The 24882-nt window shown below is 40.2% G+C and overlaps 1 long non-coding RNA gene across 36 annotated transcripts in view; it reads right to left on the bottom strand.

The window, feature by feature from the left end:
* The window catches only part of LOC144293854 (uncharacterized), a 441703-nt gene that overhangs the window by 345087 nt on the left and 71734 nt on the right, over window positions 1-24882 (bottom strand). The window contains exon 6 of one of the 36 annotated variants that reach the window (XR_013361225.1): window positions 4729-5570. The exons of 34 other annotated variants lie outside the window; for them this stretch is intronic. This is a non-coding gene — a long non-coding RNA (uncharacterized LOC144293854). Of the gene's footprint in view, window positions 1-4728; window positions 5571-13397; window positions 13869-24882 lie in introns of those variants that run through there. One more of the 36 variants, XR_013361224.1, reaches the window with a different exon arrangement.

Raw genomic sequence — 24882 nt, 5'->3', positions numbered from 1 at the left:
AGTCATATGGCAGGTCCTGGGGGATCTAGAGAGGGTCTGTGGGTGGCAAGACAACAGAGCAATCAAGAATAGCACCAAGGCTTCTGGCACAGAGATTTAATCCACACTTAGGAGCTACTTCCCAAGACAGAAAATATGAAAGGACCAGTCTTTTTTTTTTTTTTTTTTTTTTGCCAGGAGATAGGGTTTAGGGTTGATGAGTTCTTCTTAACTCACGTTAAGGTTAAGATGCCTGCAAGATATCAGCTAAAGCAGATATACACAGACTTAAAGATTGAGGAGAAATATGACCTGAGAGATTTAGATTTTTCTACTAGTGTTGGGAGGAAAGAGAAAGACACAGAGGAGAATGAGCCAATGACCCCAAAACAATGGAGAAGTTGAGAGAAGAAGGCCTAGACCAACACCTTTGAAACACTATCATTTAAGAAGCTGGTAAAAAGTAATGACAACAAAGGAGTATAAGGAATATGTCACTTGGGTCCTCCAGGAAACAAACACAGAGACAAGGGAGAGCAGAAATTTTGCTGAGAGCAACAGCTGTGAAAGGAAAAGGAAAGAAGCAGGTTTAGGTGGGGAAAGGGTCAGACTGATGCAGACCCTAGTAAGCCTCCGCCAATCTGGACCATGGGGAGCTCCGGGGCAAATATTCATGCTGGAGACTTCCATGCTGGAGGGAAGTGTCTAGGCCCTTACACCACAGCCTTGGTCAGTCATTGGCCAGGGGCCACCTGAGAAGAGTGAGTGAGACCTTGGCCCAAAGATGTAACGAATCCTGAGGGAGCCTCACTTAGGCAGTAAGTCCTTCCTCAGAGGGGATCTGAATGCTGCATCTTCATGACTGTCACAAGGAATAAGTAGGAAAACATCATCAAGAGTTGTCACAAAAGGGATCCCTGGTGGCTCAGTGGTTTAGTGCTGCCTTGGGCCCAGGGCGTGATCCTGGGGACCCTGGATCGAGTCCTGCGTCAGGCTCCCTGCATGGAGCCTGCTTCTCCCTCTGCCTGTGTCCCTGCCTCTCTCTCCCTGTGTGTCTCATGAATAAATGAATAAAATCTTAAAAAAAAAAAAAAAAAAAGCCTCCCAGCAGGAAGGTACATCACTTACCCCCCACAGTAGTGAGATGAACTTCATCACCAAGCAGCTACAAGGGAGGCAGAAAAGCCCTGACAGGAAGTGGGAGGGAGCTGAGAGAGGTTTGGACGGCAGGTGCAATTAATTCCTTCAGGAGTTTTGCTGAGGAGTGAAGGAGAGGAGGAAGGTAGATCCTGGAGGAACACATAGGAGGCAGGGAACAGAAAGAGGAAGAAATGTTTGGGACACTGAGATAGCTGCTGATCCAACCTCAGTGGCTCTCCCTCCCACCCAGATCCACCTGCACACCTTGGACAAGGGGGTAGTCGACTGGCTTATGGCTGGTGAGCAGGGATGGAGGACAGCACAGTGCCCTTTGGAGGGAAGCAGCAAAATCCCACCAGCAGAATGGCTCAGACCACTTTCTCTGCCATTGATCCAAGCTCAGCCCCCACCTTCACGCCCTGGAGGTCTCACTGAACTTCACAATCGTAAGTCATTGTCCTAATAGCTTTATTAGGAAAAAAAAGTATTAAAACTCAGCTTAATGAAGCCAGGACTCAGAAGGCAGCAGGCAGCACACTTGTCATAGTACTTCCTTAGGCCCCTTGGGAGTCCACCAGAAAATGGTTCAGTCTTCAAGACTGGGGCGATTAACCTCAGACAGAAGGAACGCAAGCCATAAACATGTTGTGGGCTTGTTTTCTTCCTTAAAGGCTTTATAACAAGAACAAGCGTCTCACGGTAACATGTCATCATGGGGCAAATAAAGTCTGGTTGGAGTGAGTGCCTGAAGCTTGCCTCCTCTCAAATCTCTGCCTTGATCAATAAAAGATCACAACGAGGCAGCTTAGAGCTTAATTATTTACTATTTCTGTGCTTTCGTATAAGAGAAATTTTTTCTAAAGAAATCAAACTGCCTGCTCAGTGCCATATGGAGTCAATATCCTGTGCTCTACGAGGTGTTAATGAATTAATTAATCAACTAATGGCAGTGAAGGTCTTCAGAGACCATGGATGCTTAGCTCCCAAAGGGAACACTTTTCACTCATATTGGCAATAATTTTAAATCATTCTTTATTTCCTAAAAATCCTGGCTAATTTCTTAGCCAAGAACTCATTGGATTGTGTAAATTTTCAGTGTCAGTTATTTTGATAATGTTTTTCTATTTCGTTTTTCATGTCATTTACACTAAGCCAACTCCTCCTTATCTGTGAAAATGAAGAATTGAGAATCCATGGAGAATGAGTGTCCATAAAGAATGAAGACACCTCCTCTTAGCCAGTTGGTGGCAACAACATCCCCTGGTATAGGCGTTGTGTTAAGTCTTTTCCCTGACTTCTTTTTCCCCTTGGGTAGGAGCACTGAAGAACAGTGAAATTAGGAGAAATCCAGGAAATGAAAGGCAAAGGAACAGAGGTCCAAAATATTCCACAAACTAAATTATGAATCCTCAATGTAATATTAATAGTAACCACAGGCAAGAAGGGTAGTTTAAGGTCTTCCTGGTAGCAGTAAAGGATGCATGAGAAGATAATTACAGGATAGCAGAATAAATTAGGACTTGCTCTTAAAGAAAAGGGGTGGGCTGGAACTTACTATCAAAGGAAACTATGAGACTTGACTAGAAGCTTTTTTCAAATAAGAAATAAATAAGGTGATAGTATGTTGGGTGAGATGCAAGCCAACAGGAGGCATTGAGACAGCTTGGCTGATTTTACAAGATTCTTGACACTTTCTGAAGCATTAAGGGAAGAAGAGATTAACCTGGTGGGAGGAGGAATGGCAGGTCTAGAGACGGGAGATGAGGTGTAAGGAAGGTTATGATGGGCCTTTCCAAGTGAGATACCAGCTCCAGGAGAGGGGTGGGCAGAAATCTTGCTGTTTTATTTTATATATATATATATTTTTTAAAGATTGTATTTATTTATTCATGAGAGACAGAGAGAGAGAGGCAGAGACACAGGCAGAGGCAGAAGCAGGCTCCATGCCGGGACATGGGACTCCATCCCGGGTCTCCAGGATCACGCCCTGGGCCGAAGGCAGGTGCTAAACCACTGAGCCACTCAGGGATCCCAATCTCACTGTTTTAAAGGCACATTTTACTGGATACTTACAAAGTTAAGTCCTGGTCCAAGCTGGGATTTAAATAGTCATCAAACCCTTTTATCAAACCTGTGTCAGTAGTTGGGCTATAAACAGGTGGTAAAAGTGGCAGGAATGTAGTGAGGAGTGTTTGCATTATCTCTAGCTCAGCTACCTGGTGGGGGTTGGGGAGACAGTGGATGGGCACAGCCAGAGATGGAGACAGGCTGTCTGGCAAATGACAGTAAAAGGCTTTCATTCTGGGCCAACCTAGCTCACTGATTCATTCTCTCTGTTTGTCTCTCTGTCTCCCTCTGTCTGCATCTGTCTGTCTCTGCCTCTGTCTCTCTCTTTCTGCTATTGAGGAGAAAAACAGGGAAATTGGAAGGGCAAAGGGGGATTTTAGCTGCCAGAGCTGAACGATGTGCTCTTGGCATTGCAATTGGAAGTTGGAACACATTTTTCCATAGAAACATTGATGCAGATGGTGATTGAGACCCATCAGGAGGGCAGGGAGAATGTGAAAACAACCAATGCTGGGGCCAGAGAGACCACAGGGTCTTGGTTTTACCAGGTACATGCTGTGTGCCCTTGGGCAAGTTACTTAAGCTGTCTGAGCTTGGTTTCCTTTGACACGGAGTTATGAGAATTAAATCATTGAGATAACATATAAAGAAGGAGTAAAGAGTCAGGCACCTAAGAGAGGCTCAGTAACCGCTAACTATATTAGTATGGTTAGTAAACGAGAAGGCTACAGCACACTGTGGAATATGTGGGCTTTTGTGGTCCAGATTTGGAACTCAACCACCATTGTTTCTATAAGAAAAAGCATTCTGAATTCAAGCAACCCACTTAAAAAAAAAAAGTTATACTCCCAAATTAATTTACAAATTGAGCACTGTCTGTTCTTGTTTTTTAGCATCCTGTGCAAATCTAAAATCACTTGATACATTTAAGAACATAAAATGTATTATGTATAACTTGGTTGCTCATAAAATTATCATGTTTGATATATTTAGAGATGTGAAGACTAGGGAAGAAAAGAAATTCATAAATATGTGGGGATTTATTTCCCTGTTTTTCCAGTTTGGAGACGAAAAGGCAAAGAGCTCTAGGAGATAAAAATTCTTGAGGTCTTCCCATCCTTACAGTGATCCAACTCCCCTCTCCCAGGCAAGCAGAATCCTAGTGTGAGACAAGATGTCACCAGTCAGAGGACCAGATAGGTAGACAAGAGAAAATGGGCCACCTTGATGTGCTCCACCAAAGAGCACTCTTTTGGGAAGCCCTGGTGGCTCAGTGGTTTAGTGCTGCCTTTGGCCCAGGGTGTGATCCTGGAGATCCGGGATCGAGTCCTACATCAGGCTCCGTGATGGAGTCTGCTTCTCCCTCTGCCTGTGTCTCTGCCTCTCTCTCTCTCTGTGTCTTATGAATACATAAATAAAATCTTTAAAAAAAAAAAAACAAAAACAAAGAGCACTCTTTTCATGAATGTCTTGTTCCACTCTAAAGAAAGAGTGGCTCTGGTATTTACCAGGTTGTCACTTTCAAGGTTCTTTGAGAGCCATTGAAGAGGTCACAAATAAAGTTTGGAGAATCGCAGTCACATTCATGTCCTCAGAGGGGCAGCAGTTGTGGGATCTATGTGGATGCCTGAGCTTGTAAGTGTCAACTGTTTATTAAGAAATAAGTCTTCATAAAAGAAGGTAAGGTGAGGAAATGGGAAAAGAGGAGACAAAGATGATAACTATATGTCAGCTTGGAATCTTTTCAGCTCAATGAATTGGAAGACACTTTTGAATAAATGAGAGCAAATCACATAACAGCACTTATCTCACATAACATGAAGTTTGGAATAAAAGCATATTCAGCTTCATTCAGTAGCTCAGTCATGTTATTGGCAACCCAGTTTCTTTCTATCTTTTGGCTCTGCTATCCTCAGCATGCTCCCCTTTGTCTTCAGGCTTCAATTATCATGGTGGCAAGATGACTGCAGCAGCTCCAAGCATCAGGTCCTCACACAACAATGTCCAAAGGCCTAAGGAGAACATCCTTTTCTTGGATGTTCTTTTAAAGAGTAAGAGAACATTCCCAGAAGCACCCATACACACACACACACACACACACACACACACACACACACATTTCACATCTCATTGGCCAGAATTCTATCACATACTTATTCCTAAAACAGTCACCGGAAAGCAGAATATAATTCATATGTACTAATGGAGATTGACCTCTTGGGGCTGAGGAAAGGCCCAATGCCTGACTACTGGAAACCCACACAAAGTCAGTTCTGTTAGTAGGCAAGAGATCCATGCAGCATTACTTCCAAGCAATCCAACATGTCAAGAAAGCTAGGAAAAGATGGCACTCCCCATGGAGGATGACTCCTTCTGTACAGCCACTGTAAAAACAAAACAAAACAAAACAAAACAGCACTTTCTGAAATGTTTACCCAGGGCAGGAGAAAAGAGCAGGAAGTAAAGCCTCACAAGCTTATCCTTCAGACACTGTCCCAGGTACTGTACAAATTTAAGGGTCTCATCCATCTAGAAAAGCCCAGTCCCTGGGTTGTTCTAGAATACCTCACTTTAAGACAAAAAGTCTGAAAGCTTTTAGGGACCAGTGAAAAATATTTTTTCTCCATAATCAAAACTAAAAAGTCATCAGTTTCAGAGGAATTCCTTACTAAGGTATGAACTCATTCTTCCCCACTTCTTTCAGACCACTAAATCCTTTGAGACGAAGCACTGGATGATAACTATTCTCCCTGGACAGTTTCTGATGTCATTGGCAGGAGCAGTACTGGACTTCCAGGCACTCTCTTCATTACTCTGATAAGCATTGTGTTTAAGACTAATTCATTAGGATGATATTTCATATCACATTAGGGAATACACTATATGATCCAAATGTGAAGGCAATGACAATTTCTCCTCCTATCTCTTACCTGCTGCTGCAAAATGAAAGGGCGCCATCAACCTGTAAAAGGCAACGACCTCATTCACTTTAATAACCTCTGCCCCTTTGCCCATGATATGTTCATTCTGTACCAGGAGAGAAGAATTTATGTAAGCATTTAGGTTCTAGTCCACCATCACCTTTAGCAATCCTAATTAATCCCTGAGATAATCATTCCCATTTCTTAAAAATGGGCCAAGTTAATTGGCATGAAGTTCTCTTAAAATTTCTCTCTTCCTTCAGGTGTTGTACAAGTTTCTGAAAAGAGCCCCTTAGCATGAAAATTAAGATCTGAAGTTTCCCAGCAGGTGGAGATTTGCAAAAGACTCTAAAAGGTGACATATACTTAGATTTATTTTCTTTACAGTTTTAGGTTAGTGCAACTTTATTTTAGAATACTGAGGATTGTTTATAGTGAGGAGAGGCTCCAAAGAGCCAGCCATCAGCACCCCTGCCAGTTGGAGAAATGCAGTAGGGTTGCTGCTGACATAGTACAATGCCAAGGGCATCAGAAATACCTTTTCCAAATATCTCTGCTGCTCTAAAGTGCTGTACATGTCTGCCACATGGAAGAGTCATTCCTTCCCAAGACGCAGGTGTGATTCAAAGAATGTTCTCTAAGAGGTAATACTCCAACAATGTAAATCAACACTAGAGTGTAACTAATCATTAATGAAGCCCACGAAAACAGGGCTTCACTAGGGAAAGGGGGCCCATGAGAATGACAAAGGGACACAAAAACAAAAGGTAGAAGGAGATAACAAGTTTTCCTAAATCCCCTCATGGCAGTTGGGCCTCTCCCTAGCAAGATTGAGGAGAAGTCAACAAAATTACTCTATTAAAAAAGGCAGGAAGTAGGGCTAAATCTTGTTTCAAAAAAAAAAAAAAAAAAAAAAAAAAACACCTTTCTGTGATACCCCTAGGGATAGAGTGCCCTTCATAGACCCTATTGGCACAGCCATGTTCTTCTGTCCTCCCTTATGTTGTTGACCTGCTCGCCAAGGCCTTTACTGAACTATCACATGCCACTGGCCTTTTTTACATTCTTTATTACTCTTATGGTAAAATGCTAGTAGAAAACACAAGATTTCTGGGTTGGAGATGAAGGACTACTTATTATTCACAGTAATAGTAGCCAGAGTATCAGCATTTTGTACCATTCCCTGAATCCCAGCTCCCACCAGGTGATGTGAAGAGGGTCAGAGGACACTGGCACATGCAATGAGATACATTACAAAAGAGGTCTAAACTTAAATAATCTGAATCTTTGATGCTTAGCAACACACCTTCCCTTTGTTCATGAGGGAGATACTATCTCTACCTTTCAAGGCTATAAGCAAATGTGTTCTTTGCTTGGCAAGAGACACCTCTACCTTCCAAGGCCGATTGGTATACAAACCCATAGGGAATTGTCTCCCAACAGTGTGCAGACTGAGCAGGATTTATTGCACCAGCCTCAATGGGATGTCAATTAGTGATTTCTGCATCTGACACTGGAGAATGTACTTGCAGCATTAATGCTAAATATTGCATATTACATGATTAGTTACCAAAAAAGACATAAAACCAGAAGAATTAATAAGAGAGTTCAGGGGTAATTATAAAATAAATATGCAAAAATAGCTTTCCAATATACCAGTAAGAACTGGTGAACTAGTTAGAAAATATAATGAAAAAAAGATGACATTCAAAATAGCATTGAAAAATATGAAATATCCAGAGGCAAAGTCAACAAGAAATATGCAAGACTAAATAAAGAGGACCATAAATTTTCACAAAAGGACATAAATTTTAGAATCAGTTGAGAAACATCCTATGTTCCCGGGTAGGAGAATTTGCTATAATTAAGATGTCACTTGTCCCCCAAATTCATCTCTCCAGTTAATGTAATTCTAGTCCCAGAGATTTGGGTGTTAGAGTTTGCAGAAGTGAAAGGTAATTATCTAGGGGAAACATTTGCTTTTATTGGTTGAGCCCTAGATTGATGGGTTGTTCTAGTCATCATTAGTTGGCCATCCTATCTAATTTGTCAAGCTTACAGAGAAATTTCTTGATCTGCAACCCTCTGCGACTTGGGGGGGGGGGCATTAATCCAATAGATGCCCTTAAGTTTTGCTTCCTCTCTTACTAAAAGCAAGTTCCATAGCTTCAGCCTCTGAATCCTTTGCCGAAAGGCTAATGCCAAAGTCTGAAGACAAAGCCTTCATTTTTAAGGTTTGCCCTATTAGACTCTTCCACTGTATCCAAAGTCTTGCAGTTGAAATCTCTGCAGCAGACCATATGTACAATGAATAAAGGAGCAATAGAAATGGAATTAATTATGGTTCCAGCACCAACGAATCTCTAAAAGAGGTTCAGTGGTATATTTAATAGCTTTTCAGTGCCCTATGTTATGATCTCCTGGTGTTAACTAAAATATATCAGTAAAGCCGTTCTAATGCCCAGCACACACTCATTCCTCAGCAACGGAGTTTTGCTGACCTGAAACGATCAGGAAAAACAATTGAGTCTCCCAGATCTCCTACTCATTGGATGTTGTCTCTTCTCCAGATTCCTCTAACGCTAACAACAACAGCTATTCCCACAATTAATTCCATGCCCACCTGCATCTCCTTTGCCTAACAACTAATACAGATCCATCACCTGAGATAACGAAGAAAAACTACAGGAAGTGGTCACGTCACAAGAAATTGACTCCCCACCCTCTCCACTCACCACAAAGGAGGAGAGAGCCTCCTCATCTTTTATAATGGTCAGGGAAACATTTTCCTGCTCCCTAGTTTCCATGGGCATTACCTCAACTCACATAAAAGCACAAACTGATCCAGTTGTAGGAGCTTCAAAAAAAAAAAAAAATCCACGTAAGTGGCATGCTTCCAATTCTGATCACATTTATGCAGGACAGCTTACATAATTTGTGGGGCTTGGTGCAAAATGAAAACACAGGCCCCCTTCTTGGAAAATTACTAAGGATTTCAAGACAGCAAAAACAGAGCATTCTCTACCAGGAGAGAAGAAGGGCCTCAAGGGTGAGGTCCTTCTGAGTATGTAGCTTGTGGAACATCACCAGTTGCAAGTCCATGTAGCCAGTCCTGTATTTGCATTTTAGTATTGCCCGGGGTTTCCTGCTTCACCTTGACTCCTCTTTTCCATGGGTTTTACAAGGTTAAGCCTCAGCTTGCATCAGGAGCAAGGTGCAAACAAGAGGAACACTAACTCCCCCAATTTCTCAAGATGAGTTCAGACCTTGTGTAGGTGATGTTGGGTGGAGGGCAAGAGTCTGTGTCCAATCCAATTATTGTTGAAACAGCAGGTAAGCAGTAGCAGGTGGCTGCAGGTACAGCCCTATTGACTCAACCCTGTTCTAGATTTGCAACTTTGGGGACTTGTCACACTACCAGAGAGGTAGGACTTAGAAAGGACAATCAGACCATCCTGTGGGGAGTTTCACTGGATGACCATGGGGTAGAAGAGCCATATGTGGGATTTCGGCTTTAGAGAAGAGTATCCCAGACTGACAGCTGACAGATCCCATACAGTCTACAGACATATTTTGTTTGGCTTACCATATTTTAAAAGCTGTAAAATTTCATCTTAAATCTGGATTCATGTCTTTTGTAAATAATCAGAAGAACTAGAATCTCTGAGCCCACAACTTTTCATGGCAACAATTAGCTAGAGTTAGGAAGCCACTGCCCTTAGGTGTGGTAAATGCTCTCCAGGTGCCCATAGTCTCCAGCTTCCTTATTATTCTATACCACCCTGATTAACATATGCATGATACCTGCCTGGCCTTCACTTGAGTATATGACCCTTGGTTCTTCGTGGGCTCTTCCAACTCTGAGAAGCCACTGAGGATCCAGCCCCTACCATAGACCAACATGGGACAGAGTACAATTGTAATACAATTTACTATAATTCTATAACCAACTATCAGACTTTCGGAATGCAACATGAAATTAAGTGTAAAGTACTATTCAAGATGACGGTGATGATAGTGGTTGCCACTGTTAAATCCTTATCATAGTATAGAGACTAAATTGTATATTATCTTGTTTTATCCTGATAAATGAAGTGAAGCCTTGACACAGATAGGTGTCTCCTACTTTTACCCAACTTCAGCCACCAGGTAAGATACTTCCTACCCCAAACCCTGCTATGCCAACAGGGCAATATGTAATAGTTGCCTTAGGAGCCAGGCCACTCAGCTTCTGCCACTCTCTTAACCTGTCTGGGTTGCTGAGTCCCAGCAAGACAGAACCCTGGGTCTGCTCACTGGGTCACCTAGTGACCTCTTCATGATGGGCTCTCAGAGCACCACATCCACTGAATAGGGATCTACTCCTCTAGCCCAACTATCTCAGAGAAACACCGTGGAGAAGGGGTACTTCCAAAGGTAGGTGAATAGGACAATGGGAAAGATCTCTGCAAGGAGCACCCAGAAGCCAAATCTGACTGGCATCCTCATCATTCCCAGCCTCCAGACCAGTGAGAACTTCCCCTTCTCCTTCCACTGTTGTTTTCTTCTTCATCTGCCCCAGGGCCTGACCAGTTGTTTCCTAAAAGATATATATGACCAGATTGCCTCCTGAGATATTGCTGTGATACACATGTGAATCCCTTTCCGCAAAGCCTCAAGACACTCTAGGTCCAAAGAGGCCTCCCCTTCAAGTAGGAAGTAGGAAGGCTTAAGCCACCTCTATTTTGGGGCACTAACCTGAGTAAGTTTGAGACCCTCGCAATGAGGCTGTGTTTTAAAAATGCTTCTGTAAGATTTATGCTCAAACACACCCTTGGAAACATCTGTTCTTTGAAGGTTCAGGACACGATGGACATGCTGGGTTCCTGGACAAAACAAGATTATGGTCTCCATAAGCCACCAAGGCCACAAAATGAGAAAGACCATCTTTTTCAGAACCTCCCATGTATGACTACACCAAAGAAGGGAACCCAAAAGCCATAATGCACTCAACATCTGACAGGATCAGGGTCTTTATCAGTTTCAGCAGAGGTGATCAGATGAAAGACTAAGTCATTGGAGCTGAACTCACCAGAGAGTGATTGATAGACCAATATCCCATATTAACTCCCAGCAGGAGAGTCCTCACTGAGAGAACCCAGGCTGGTCATCAGCACTCAGGAGGCCAAATTGCAAGTTCTCTGCTAGGTGAGCTAAGAAGATGAGCCAGGGCAGCTGGATGTTCTTTGAGAGAATTACTTTCCAGCTCTTGTCGCTTGATGAATTGCCCTTCTCCCCTGGAGGGATATTTCAGTCTGAGGAACCAGTACAGGTCATCTGAAGTCAGATCACGCTCTCTTCAGGCAACATTAGAGGAAATCTTTCAAAGTCTTAGTCTCTTGTATTCCTTTCTCAATATTCCTTATCAGTTACCTTATCTTTCAAAAGCCCCTACTACTATGTGATCTCATGTTACAATTTCCCAGATTACTGCTTGTTCTACATTAGCTACATTTGTGAAGGCTGCTTCCCAGAACATGAGCAGGGAAAGCCATCTCCTTATATACGATGACTTATAACTTACTGCCCCAAGCCATTGTGTTTTCATTCTTGTACCTTCAATTTCCCAGAATGGCATTTCTTAACTTTGTTTTCCAAAGGAGGGAGATAGAAGATAATGGAAAAAGATCAGAATCAGAAGACCTAAGACAATTTCCTTGAAAAATGTTCTGTATCTACAGTTGTAAATGGGGATAGAAAGGCCTTGCATGCCTCTCTTATTAACAAATGAAAAAGCTCTTTGTAAAACAAAGGTGCTAAATAAATGTTGGGGTCATGGATTTTAGGGGGGAAGTTCAGTGGATTCCAGCTCAAGTACACAGACTCTGGGGCCCCTGCTCACACCATTCTCTTTAACAGCTTCTCTTAAGGTTAGTAGCCAAAAGGGCCACAGGTAGGCAGGGATTAGGGTGGGGTGCAGGAGTAGGGGATAGAAATTAAAAGAGCTAGGTCTAGCAAGTTCCCTAGTCATGATCTACCTGGAGGAGCAGATCTCTACAACCCAAGACACAAACAGAAAGTAACAAAAAACCATTGGATGTTGGCATCTCTCAAATCTGGGCCCCACTAACTTATTAGGTTTGGAATCTTGGAAAAGTCACTTAACTTCTCTCAGCTTTATAATACAATAGAGAAAAAATACCTAACATGTCTTTTCTCCTGAGGATTAGATAAGTTATGTAAAGCCCTGATCTGCTATGCTCAACAGACATCAGGATCCTTCCTTACAAAGAAACACCTAGGGATGCCACCCCTGATTTAGTCAAAATTAGAGTCTATCCCAGGACCACAAAGCTGAACATTCTAGTTCCCATAGGCTTCTTCAGCAGGCTCCAGTATCTATTATTTATAACAGATAGGGACACTAAAATGGCATCCCAGGTGTTGTGGGCGAATGGATATGTTCATTTTTCTGGACAGAATGTCCACAGCCTGTGAAATTGTCCTTGGACTATCAAAATGTTCAGAATGTCTGCTACAGAGAATGTACCCTTCCAGAAAGCAAAGATACCTCCAGCCAGGGAAAGGGTGGACAGACTTGAGGCTGTGCCAGAAACCATCTCACCCAGCAAGTTCTGTTTAATATCTTATCTCTATGATTTGCAGATTTCCTTAAACAAATATAGCCATGATGAGAGCTTAGAGTTGTTTGGTGGTTGGTTTGCTTTGATTCAGTTGTTACTGTTATGTTCCAGCTTCATGTAGTGATGGATGGACTATGAGGTCATACAGTCATATATGTCCAACAGAGTACAGACAACATATGGGAGCCCACATACATACACAAAGTCCCTCTGAGAACACTTTGCCCTCTCAATTAGAACAATGTGAGTTGGACAAACACTATGAGGTTTGGGATTACATAACTTGTCTCTGAAAACTTTTAATTCTAAGTACCATTCATCTAGCCAATGTCTCCTGGATACTAGGTACTCTTTCTACAATATCTCTGATTTTCATAACAAACCAGTAAGATAGGTGTGATTTTCTCATCATCTAGGCAACTGGGACTCAGGGGGTTAATATCTTGCCAAAGAAGATTTGAATTCCAACTACTTCCAATAAAAGTTAAGGGAAATTTGATTTTAAAGTGTAGAGTAAGACATTTAAGAGTAAAATGGAAACCACAAAAGTATGTGAATGGGAAAAAATAGGAGGTGGACATTGTATAGAGTCTTAAGTAGAGAAAGAAAAAATCTTTCTTGCATTACTACTGCTACATAATAAACCAAATCAAATTTAGTGGAATAAAATAGTGACCATTTTATTATGCTTACAGCTTTCATGGGTCAGAAATTTGGAAAGAGCACAGCAGAGATGGTTTGCCTCTGCTCTAGCATGTCAAGGGCTTCAGCTGGGAAGTCTTGAAGGCTGGGGGTGATTCACCAGCTGGGGTCTGGAACCATCCTCAGGCATTTCCATTCATGTCTGGTGTTGATGCTGGCTGCTACCTGGGATCCCAGCTGGAGCTGTCAACTAAAGCACCTCTCCAGGCCCCTGCATGTGACCTGGGTTTCCTTACAGAGAGGCAGCCTCAAGGAGGTTGGCAGTTTAACACAGCAGCTCAGAGCCTCAAAAGCAGATGTCCAAGTAGGCAAGGCAGGAACAGCAATGTCTTTTTTGGTTTAGCCTCAGAAATCACACAATGTCATTTCTGGTACATTCTATTAGAAGTGAGTCACAGCCATTTGAAGTAAAACCTCACAACCTTCTATCCATTTTCTAGAATATAAGATAGAAATAAGAATTAGATCAGAAAAGTGACCTGGATGGGATTTTGAGTGCTTCAAGTTTACTGAGGCCCTGGATAGTGGCTGAAGAGGAGAGTGGATGGTAATACACAGCAGGAGACTGACAAACAAATGTAATTTAAACTTTTTTAAACAGTGTTGATTTGAAAATCAGAGCACAATAAATTCTTCGTAGATGGGGCTCCCTTATTCCAAATCAGGGCTATCAGACTAAGGCTGAGTTACAATTTCCTCATGCTATCTATACGGAAAGGCTTCCTCAGCAATTTAATCATGTAAACAAGATGCAGGGTCAGGGAGGATTTGTCTATAACCTACTTAGGAAAAACTGTTCTTAAGAACTTTAGCACTTTAATCACTTTAATTGTTTGCATGCCAATTAATTGGCACTGCTAATTATAAATGAGTTATCTGTTCATTAAAGCAGGCTTAGACGAATGTCAGCTTAAAAGCATTTAGCAGTGTGGATTGCTGTTATCTGAAAGCAAAAACCACATTCCTTTAAAAATGTCTACATTATAAGCAAAAAAATCTATAATTTTTTTTTTCACAAATTCTAATTCATTCTACTGGGTCCCTGTATTGTTAGTCTTTGAAAGAAGCAGCGTTGTTCTAATTCTCTATTGCTGGCTAACACATTACCCCAAAACTGAGTGACCTAAAACAACAACCTTCTTGTTCTGCTGTTATTTGGTATAGTACATGAGGAATGCAGGAAGAGCTCAGCTAGCCAGATCCCCTCTGATCCACATATTTTCAGCTGGTTCAGCTGGAGCAGCTGGAACATGATGATTCACTTACAAGATAGTTTCTCCACTCACATGTGTGGCACCACTGTGTTCCTTGGCCTCTCTCTCCACATGGAGTCTTATCCTCCAGGTTCTCCACCACATACTTACCTCTGGATTGTGTTTGTTTTTGTTTTTTTAAGATTTTATTTATTTATTCATGAGAGACACAGAGAGGGAGAGAGAGGCAGAGACACAGGCAGAGGGAGAAGCAGGCTCCATGCAGGGAGCCCGACATGGGACTGGATCCCAGGTCTCCAGGATCAGGCCCTGGGCTGAGGCGGCACTAAACCACTGAGCCACCAGGGCTGCCCTACCTCTGGATTGTTAATCTTCTTGCGTGGTGGCTCAGAGCTCCAAGAGACCAAGGCTGAAGTTACCAGTCCTCTGAGACTGTAGATTTAAAAGTGCACAGTGTCTCTTATGTCCATACAAGCCAGCCCAGATTCAAGGGCAAGGAAATGGACCTTATCTCTTGATGAAATGAGTATCAAAGAATTTGTAGCCATTTGTAATCCACTGCAGGTCCACCATGAATCTGGGTGAAGTCATATGATATTTAAAATAGATGAAAACAATGAAGGTATTCTCACCTGGAAGCCTTTCTTTTTTCTTTTATAACAGTTCTAAACTCCTTCTTCACTTAAAAAATAAAGTTAGAGTAGTATAAGTGATGACATGTTGGGCACTTATACCCAAACAATAAAAAGGCAAGCAGGAATATAAACTCTTTGGAAGGAAGTCCTACATCTTCTCCATCTTAAAGGTTTGCTTTGAATATGGCTTCAATACAAACAATCCCCTTTATATGAACCAAAGTTAGTCTCTCACCCTGACAAAACACCTCAGTGTGCTGTGTTGAGAATGGAGGTGTCCTCCCTCTGCTCCTCCAACATACACTTAGCAAATTAGTCACCAGGTCACATCAGTTCTTAATTTGTAGCATCTACTGCAACTGTTCCACCCTCTCCTATTTCCATTGCCTTGCTTTCCTGAGCCTTTATCACTATGTGATATATGCCATTACATTTGTTATAGACCTCCCTACATTCTACACCCCCTTCTCATACTCCTGACAAATTAATGCCTCTTCCAATTGAGAAATTATGTATTACATCCCTACTCTTATAAGTTAACATTATCTACCTTCCTTCTGGGTTATAAAAGGACTTTGAATGCCTTGAACTTCCAGTCCCCTCCCTTTCCTCTTATATATTATTTCTGTCTAATAATCTAGTCTATGATGCTTTCATGTTCTCTTAGTCAATATATTTCTTTACCCAATGAATATTTAGATTTATCCCCCATGTTTAACAACTACTTGGGTTTGTTTTGTTTTTGTTTGGGTTTTTTTTTAAATTGAGATATAATTGACATATAATGTTATATTAGTTGCAGGTATACAACAGACTGATTCAACAATTCTATACCTTACTCAATGCTCAACATAATAAATGTAGTCACCATGTGTCACCATGAAATGTTATTACAATATTACTGACTATATTCCCTATGCTGTACTTTTTCTCTCCATGATTTATTTTATGTTTGTACCTCTTAATCCCCTTTATCTATTTTGCCTATCCCCCAAACTATTTGTTCATCATTATTTCTTGGGCTCAATTTCATACTTCATGAAGGGCATCCTTTTTATACAAGTGTTTCTTAAACTTAACATCAGACTAGAGTCACCTACAGATATTTTAAAAATTCCAATTCTCAGGGTGTACCTCAGAAGGATTAAATCTAAACCCTAAGGGTATAACACAGGCATCAGTATTTTGTGTCTTTTGATGAATCTTTTTTTTTTTTTTTTTTTTTTAAGTAGGCTCCACACTGGGCATAAAGCCCAACACGGCTTGAACTCACAACCTTGAGATCAAGATCTGAGCTGAGATCAAGAGTCGGATGCTTAACCATCCAGGTGCCCCTCTTCTGGTAATTCTAAGTGTAGCTGGATTGAGTACCTTCATTTTAGAAAATCCTTTAGCAAAGTTCTCTTAACACTAAATTGTTTCTGGTTTTGTCTGAAAATGCTTATAAATACATTCACTTTCAGATGGAATTATAATAAAGCTGAATTTAAAATTTTAGATTGACAATTATTCTCCGTTAGCATGTAAAAAATGTTATTCCACTGTCTTTGGTTTCTATAGTCTCTATGGTGAAGTCTGCTATCAGTCTAATTTCCTTCCTTAGTAAATAGTCTTTATTCACTTTATAGTTGCTTTTACAATTTTCTCTTTGTCTTTGAGTTTTCAAGTTTCATTAATATTTTCTGAATAGTGAATTAGTTTTACTAAAAAATAAAAGTTTTTGAAAATTATTATATTTCCAGAATCTAGAAATTCATATATTTCAACATTTTGGAAAATTCTCAAGGCATTAGCTCTCCTAATATTATCTCTCATTTTTTCTATTGTGTCTTCAAATAATCCTATTTTATATATTTCAGACTTTTTCATTCTATTTTCCATGTCTCTTAATCTTGCTTTCATATAGTCCTTCTTTTTAAATCTCTCTTCAAAGATCTTCCAATTCATTTGTTCATTCTTTGTCTCTGCCTAATCTGCTGCTTACCTTGTCTTTTGAGCTTTTGGTGTCAGTCTTATATTTTAACCTCTAGAAGTTCTATTATTTATAAAACTGGCTAATAATTATATATGCTCTATTTATTATATTTTTTATTCTTTCTCTTGTGTCTTTAAACAATCTCAGAGAATATGTTCAGTATTTCATTATCTGAAGTCTTAGAGACTTAATTCTTTTGTCTCTTGTGGTATGTTGTCCACTTGTGATAGATTGATTCCTTGCATGTGTTGTAATTTTGAATCATAATATTGAGTTTGGTAGGGCTTTAGCTGAAGAAATCTTGTGCAATCTGAATTTAAGGGATGTCCTTCCAGAGTAGTACCCCATAGGTGCTACTGGTCTGGAACCAATTTCATGTTAATTTCTTTGCTTGAATTTCCTTGATTATGCAAGTAAGGGCAATAGGATGATCCTTATGAATTCTCATGAGACATTTTCCCCTGCTAAGTAAAGCCAGCTGGGTATCCGTATAGGGTCTTAGGTTTGTTTTGCTTTATTTTTTGCCAGTAAGTTTTCAACCACCATTTTACCAAGAATGCAGCCCTTTGAGGGCTTTATTTGGGGGAGGGGAGGTTCAGTTCAAAAATCCTGCTGTAAGAATGCCCAGGGCCTTAATTCCTTATGGTCTTTAAACTGAAGCCACTGCTTTTGGAGACTGGCAAAACATTCCAGGGCAACTGAACTAAATGCCTACTTGCCACTCTAATTTTCAATGTCCTTTTCATGTTTTGGTCTCTGAGTCTTTCCTTTCCTAACCTCCTGAAAGTTCTGCTATGCATTTAAAAGGGTGTTCATTCCATTTTATTCAATACTCAAGTTTTGTAGTTGTGATTGTCAGAACAGGCTTTTCAGGGTAATCAGCTCACCAATTTGCTATAAATTGAAATCCCCACATATATCCCCTCTAACTTCTAAAAAGAATAGATTATAATTTGCATTGTTGTATACATTATTGGATAAGCAGCATTACTTATTTATAGGTATTAGTTTAAAAAGTAAGTTCCTTTTTTTGTTTATAAAGAGTTTCCCTTTTCAAAGAATCTACCCATAAAAAGAAAAAGAAAAAGTTTTAGGCTTAAAACCAAAAAGTCATTTTCAAACTATTAAATACTGACACAAAATTTATTTGAAAGTTGTGAACTTTCCATCCTTCCTTAGTCTTTAAGAATCAAATAAGGTATCTATTGGACCAATGTGATGAAGTAACTCTCAGAATTGCTATAACTCAGAGAGTTACTATAGTTAGGAAATGATCTTTGGGCATACATTCCATTCTAGTTAAAGCTTGTAAAACCGGGTAGGTATTTTTTTGTATATTTTTAAATAACTCACAATTAATATCTCTGAGCAAATTTAACTTTATATTCCTGATGGTGAAATATAAGTGTGGCTAGACTTAATTTGCCTTTCATTTCATAAGTCATTTAGTAAAACATCAGATGTATGAATGAAATTTAAAAGGGAAAAGTAGTGATATGGGCTAAAATGAAGTTTTTTCAATAGAAATCTGTGGATTTCAGTTATTCAGATTATTTCTAACACAAATCAGCGTGGTTCACTGGAAGAAAGTAAAATTTTTCCAGTTAGTCCAAGCCATCTTTGAATTATTGATAGTGCCCATACCACCTTTTCATCCTCCTATACCTCACTGTGGCCATATCTTAACTTTTTATACTATCATATCTTCAACTCCTAATTCTGTAAGATTCCCTGCCCCCTTTTCCTTCTGATATATATATATTTTTAAAAGCAATCCCTAGCACTAAATTAACAGCAAAGATAATTGCTACAGGGGCTGTGAAGTTTTACCCTACAGAACTCACACAAAAGTATGGCACAATGAATTACCTATTGCTGTCTGTGATCTCTCCCTCCAACCAAATCCTCAGCTCTGTGAGAGAGGGAGCCAAGTTCTCATGCTTCTCACAGGTACCTGTGGCTGGCTCAAGACTTGGTACAAGTTTCAGTCTGGATGAACACTGGATGATAATGAACACCTTGGTCATCATCATCATTATCATGAAAATTCCTGCCATCTATTGAGCACATGCTTTTTGGATTCAACGTTAAGTCACAAAATAATCCTGAGTAGTATTACTGTTGTTGTTATCACCCCTCTTTTTTTATATAAGATTTTATTTATTTATTCATAGAGACACAGAGAGAGAGAGACAGAAAGAGACAGAGAGGCAGAGACACAGGTAGAGGGAGAAGCAGGCTCCATGAAGGGAGCCAGACACGGGACTCTATCCCGGGACTCCAGGACCACACCCCAGGCTGCAGGCGGCGCTAAACTGCTGCTCCACGGGGGCTGCCCTGTTATCACCCCTCTTATACATGAGAAAGCTGTGTTTCAAAGAGAATAAGTAGCTCAATCAAAGCCACACAGAGTATAGTGGCCTATATAGCATCCTTGTAAATTACTCTGATCAGATAAATTTTGTAAAGCATTCCCATGGAGTAGACAAATGGGGGAAATGTGTGTTTCCCCCAGGTGGGTACATTCCCATAGATATGAATCTTGGTCAGGTGGCACTGGTGGGATGTTAGCCTCCTCTTGTCCCCTCAGTGGGAAACTTTTGTGGAGCTCACCACCTGCACAATCCTATGTTCAAACCCACTAGTCTCTGATTTCAAATCCCATGATATGGTCTTTTCAGTCTTTGGGATTAGTCAGTGATGATGATTCATGATCCCTTAATGTTTGTCCCTAGAATAGCTGAGATTTCGCTTGCTTCCTCTCAGTTATCTCTCAACAAGTTAATGTTTATTTGTGGATAGTTTGAACTACCCAATTTTTGGATTATAGTGCTCCATTCTACTCACTCATCTATGTCCACTGCTAAGGACAGTTTCCAGAGTTCTCTTTCCTTGACCTCTGAGCCATTTTGGTGAGTAGGACAATCATCATATTATAACTAAGCAAACCACCCCTCCCACCTCTCTAGTACAAACAGTGGCAAACATGGCTGCACACCTCCAGCCCTAAACAAGCTCTTGCTAACAGAAATCCTGACAAATCACAAAGCATAAGCAGCAATAGCAGGCACCGGGGTAATAATTTATTTTTAATGCCATGCTGTCTTTAACAGTGCAATTTCCTCTAGGGTGTTTGCTTTGAGATTGCAAGATAATTACATCTCAGAAACCAGGCTAATTACAGTTAACAGCCTGAAAACCAAAGGAACCCTTCCCTCCACCCCCACCTTTTTTTTCCACTAGAATACTATACAAATTCCAGTTAAAACGTACAGCATCATTTAGGAAACCAATTTGACTAGAGCTTAGAGGTTCATTCTCCCCTCCTAGCTGCACATGTATAACTCTCATTGATGTGTATCAGAGGGACCTGAGTAACAACACAGCCTCAGTGATTAGAATAAATAACAGCACTATGGAAAGGAAACAATGACAGCAATTTTCCAATAGAGATGAAAGTCTAAATGTTTCTGGTGGAAAATCAGGGTGGGAGTGTGGATTCATGCTGCAAAGATGAGACTACCTGTGGCTTCTAGATACTATTTAGGGTCTCCTGAAGCAAACAATCAACCAATTCGGGCCATTTGTAGAATTAAGGAGTTGGAAGGGATATGAGAAATCATCTAGTCAATTTTCATTATTCCATAAAAAATGCAAAGTATCATGTGCTGGTCAGAAAAATGTGCTGGTCTTAAAAATGTGCTGGTCTTAAAAAATGATACTTCCATGACCAGGTCATTCACTGAGAAAGCATTTTTTATCAACTCATGGGCACCAGGCTTTGGGGCAGGAATATGCAAGTGGATTTTCGTGTGTTTTTTTTTTTTCATAATCCTCAAATCAGAAAGTTCTCCCAATCTTAAATTTAACTTGATACATCTTCAGACCTTTTCCTGTGTTTTTGCTGAGATAAAGACTCTCTCAAATAGATTGAGCTGCCCCTACCCTCTCCTTTGGGTGGTATAACTTTCCATTCCAAGTACTTTCCAACTTTTAAAATGCAAATGTGCATATAATTTCCCAATTTGTCTCCAGTTTCTATTAGCTTTTGAAATGTGGAAGGCAAACATTACAACTAATTCTGGCTCAATTTGGCATCTTCTAGAAACTAGGGCCTGGATTTTCTTTCTTCCATTTGTGGGGATGGGGAAAGAGAAGAGGAAATCCAATATGCTGAACTTTCACATGAAAAATCATTTCTAGGGGCACCCAGGTGGCTCAGTAAGTGAGCATCTGTCTTTGGCTCAGGTTGTGATCATGGGGTCCTGGGATCAAATCCTGTATCAGGCTCCCCACAGGGAGCCTGCTTCTCCCTCTGCCTATGTTTCTGTCTCTCTGTGTCCCTCATGAATAAATAAATAAAATCTTTTTTTTTAAAAAAAGAAAATTCATTTCTATTTCTATGGAGTGCTACAGAACTTATCTACCTGACATCATAGTCTTAAACATAACATAACTAAAGCCAAGCTTCTTCAGAAGCTTCTTCTTCAGGTATTCTGCAGAATACCAGTGGTGTTCCTCTCCATCTACATCCTATTCAGAAAAGCAACATATTGGCCCTACCCATCAGCCTCCTTGCTAGAGGCTCCTAGTTGCTAATAATGTAAAATTTGCATGCAAATGGTTTTTCTCATAGTAACAACTCCTTAGCAACACTCCCTGACTTCATTCATTCCTTTAACAAACATGTATTGAGTGCTCACCATAGGGGAGGGACTCCACCATCTTTGCTCCTATTCAACTGTTCCTTCTGTTAGCTCTCCCCTGAAAGAGGAGGAATTGCTAATCTTGATTGATCAGGACAGTCAGTGGGTCCACTTTTTATCAGCAGATGGGATTACTTTGCTCTGAAAGCAGCAAAGTCACTTGCCTTTCTGCCTCAGATCCAGGCAGGTCCTGGTGGTAGAGGTGAGTCAGCCATCATTATTAGTCTTCCTCTTCTACCTTGAGGGCTGGCTGGAAAACATTCTCAGAGTCTTTCTTGGGACAAGCCACCTTTCTTTGCTCTTTGTTTCTCTTCATGGGCATGCCTAAGCATCATGGCCCTAAGATTCAGTTAGGAGCTGATAGAGAGGTGAGAGGCCCCACTTTTTCACCAGACCTAAGTCATGTCTCCTTTCCAGTATTATCACAGAGTACTAAATTGGGAGTTAGGTTGGTTGCCTGAGGAACACATTTAATTAGCTTCCCAAGAAGACCTTGGGAGGACAAGGAAGATTGACAAGGCATGATTTGAATATTCAGACTATCAAATCATCACATTAGCCCAAAATCATACCTCCAGTCTCTAAAATTTACTATATACCATGCCAGGTGCTAGGCTTCAAGGAGACAGTCTTATGAAACATAACCCTCTCCTCCAAGGGCTTATGATCTAGTGGAGGATTTTATCTACCTTGGAAATGAAGTTTCCATTGTCATTTTCTGAAAGAAATTTTATCTTTTACAAGAGAACATTTGAAATGAAATTTAAGTATGGTTTAAAGAGATTTCATTGCAGAAATTTGGGAATTTGTGAAAGTGAGGTCAGAGCACCTGTGTTATGCTCTGTTAAGATCTTTATGTTTTATGCCTTTGCCTCAGAAACTTTACTAACTGGTCAAAAGGAGGAAATTAACTAAAGGATATAATACTATCTCAAGGCCAAAATGTCCAGGCATAATTCTGGAAAAATGTGAACTACCAGCTAGCAATTGAATGGCTTTTTTTTTTTTTTTTTTAAGAGAAGAGCTCAGAACCAAGAAGTATGTAGCTATGAAAATGTCCAAACCCAGGAGGGTGTTCTGATCCCCATCACATATAGCATGGCTCTCACTTCCCAACACATTTCTGCCTCAAGATGGGAAAATTAAGAGGCTAAAGTGTGTGAATGAACTCATTAGAGTCCATGAGAAGAAAAGTTCCTACGTGAAAGGAAGCTGTCTGGACAAATGACATGATGGATGTTTAAGGATGCTTCCCTCAGATGAGTTTTCATTTCTCTCCCTCATCATTTTGAACAACTCTTTAGGGCAGGTAAAGGGCAGGTGTTGCTGAGTAACAAGAAAACCACTTCTGAATTGTTCTCATAAAGTTGGGTCAACAGTCAACCGCAGTTACCTGCACTTCCAGGTAACTGGAAAATCCCATTATTGGGGTCTCTGCTGGTCACATGAAGTGGGCAGGCCACAGTGGGTGGTTCAAACTAAACAGTCTAACTGCAACATTACAAGATTCAGGATGAGAGAGAAAGATTCTAATAAAATTCTGGGGATAGAATTCAGATTGGATGAAATTTTAGTTGATAATATTACAAAAATAATTTGTATAAAATTTAAAATACTTTGAAAGTATCATATTAGTAATGTGGGGGTTTGTTAATTCTCTGGATGCTGTAGCTATTTTAAGCAACTTAAAATAAAAAATCTTGTGCTTTAAATAGTCTCCTTTGGTCCATGCGACTTAGATCATATATCTCAATTGCAAATCATCCAATAGCTACTTACTTTAACAGCAGGGAGAAAACGTAAGAGAAAAGCATAAAAGGACTGCATCCTTAAGATTATAAAGGGATGGCGAATGGTATAATTTTTAGGAATAACCCAGGAACATTTTTTGGCAAGGCAAAACCTACCCTAATAACTTGCTTTTCTAAAAATCTTCTTGAATTCATTTATAATTCTCTAAAGAGATACCCTATCAAGTAAGTACATTCTGTTATAGAAGTCAGTAGTGTAGTAAAGATCTGCCTATAACAGGTTTCTCTCTGATCACTGTCACTGATGATTTTCTGTTCATTCATTCATTCACTCAAGAAAATTATTTTTCTCTAATTGGACCCAGATGCACAGAATTGGATTCATCAGAATCCTTGATTGATGATCCTCTCATCATTGGTCCATGCCTAAGCCACTATTATTTAGTTATTTTAAATAATGTGTGAAGCATTCATGAATGCACCATCCAAAAAATAAAACTGAAACCTTGATGGAGATCTACATCTAACCATATGCTTCTCCCCACTCTTCATTCCATCTTCTTGTTTCCTTTCCCCACCTGAGATAAGTGTCCTTTTGAATCCCAGTTTCATTCCCTTCCTTTCCTTTGTTATAGTTTTATTGCATGTATATGTACATATATAAATTACATGTATAATGTATATGTATGCATGCATAAAATGTATAAATTTCATACATGTATGTATACATTGCTGTTTTTAACTTTATTTTTTTAAAGGGGATTATACTGTACCCTTGGAAAACTACTTTTTTTCTTTAATGTGGTATTTATTTTTTGTTTAAGATTTTATTTATTTTTTTATGAGAGACAGAGAGAGAAGCAGAGACATAGGCAGAGGGAGAAGCAGGCTCCCTATAGGGAGCCTGATATGGGACCCGATCCTAGGACCCCGGGATCACTATCTGAGCCAAAGGCAGACGTTCAACCACTGAGCCACCCAGGCAGCCCTAATGTGGTATTTGGATTCACCCATATTGTTGCAAGTTACTGTGGTTCATTTGTTTTTGGATAAAGCAGATAATATTACATCATGTGAATATGTTACCATTTGCCCTCCCACTCTCCTAATGTTGAGCATTTAGATCATTCCCAGGTTTTTGCTATTATATTATAAACAATGCTGCTATG

This window comes from Canis aureus, chromosome 22 (genome assembly GCF_053574225.1).
Source record: "Canis aureus isolate CA01 chromosome 22, VMU_Caureus_v.1.0, whole genome shotgun sequence".
Classification (NCBI taxonomy): domain Eukaryota; kingdom Metazoa; phylum Chordata; class Mammalia; order Carnivora; family Canidae; genus Canis; species Canis aureus.
Note: the sequence above shows the minus strand (reverse complement) of the source record. Positions and strands in the feature narration are given on the sequence as shown.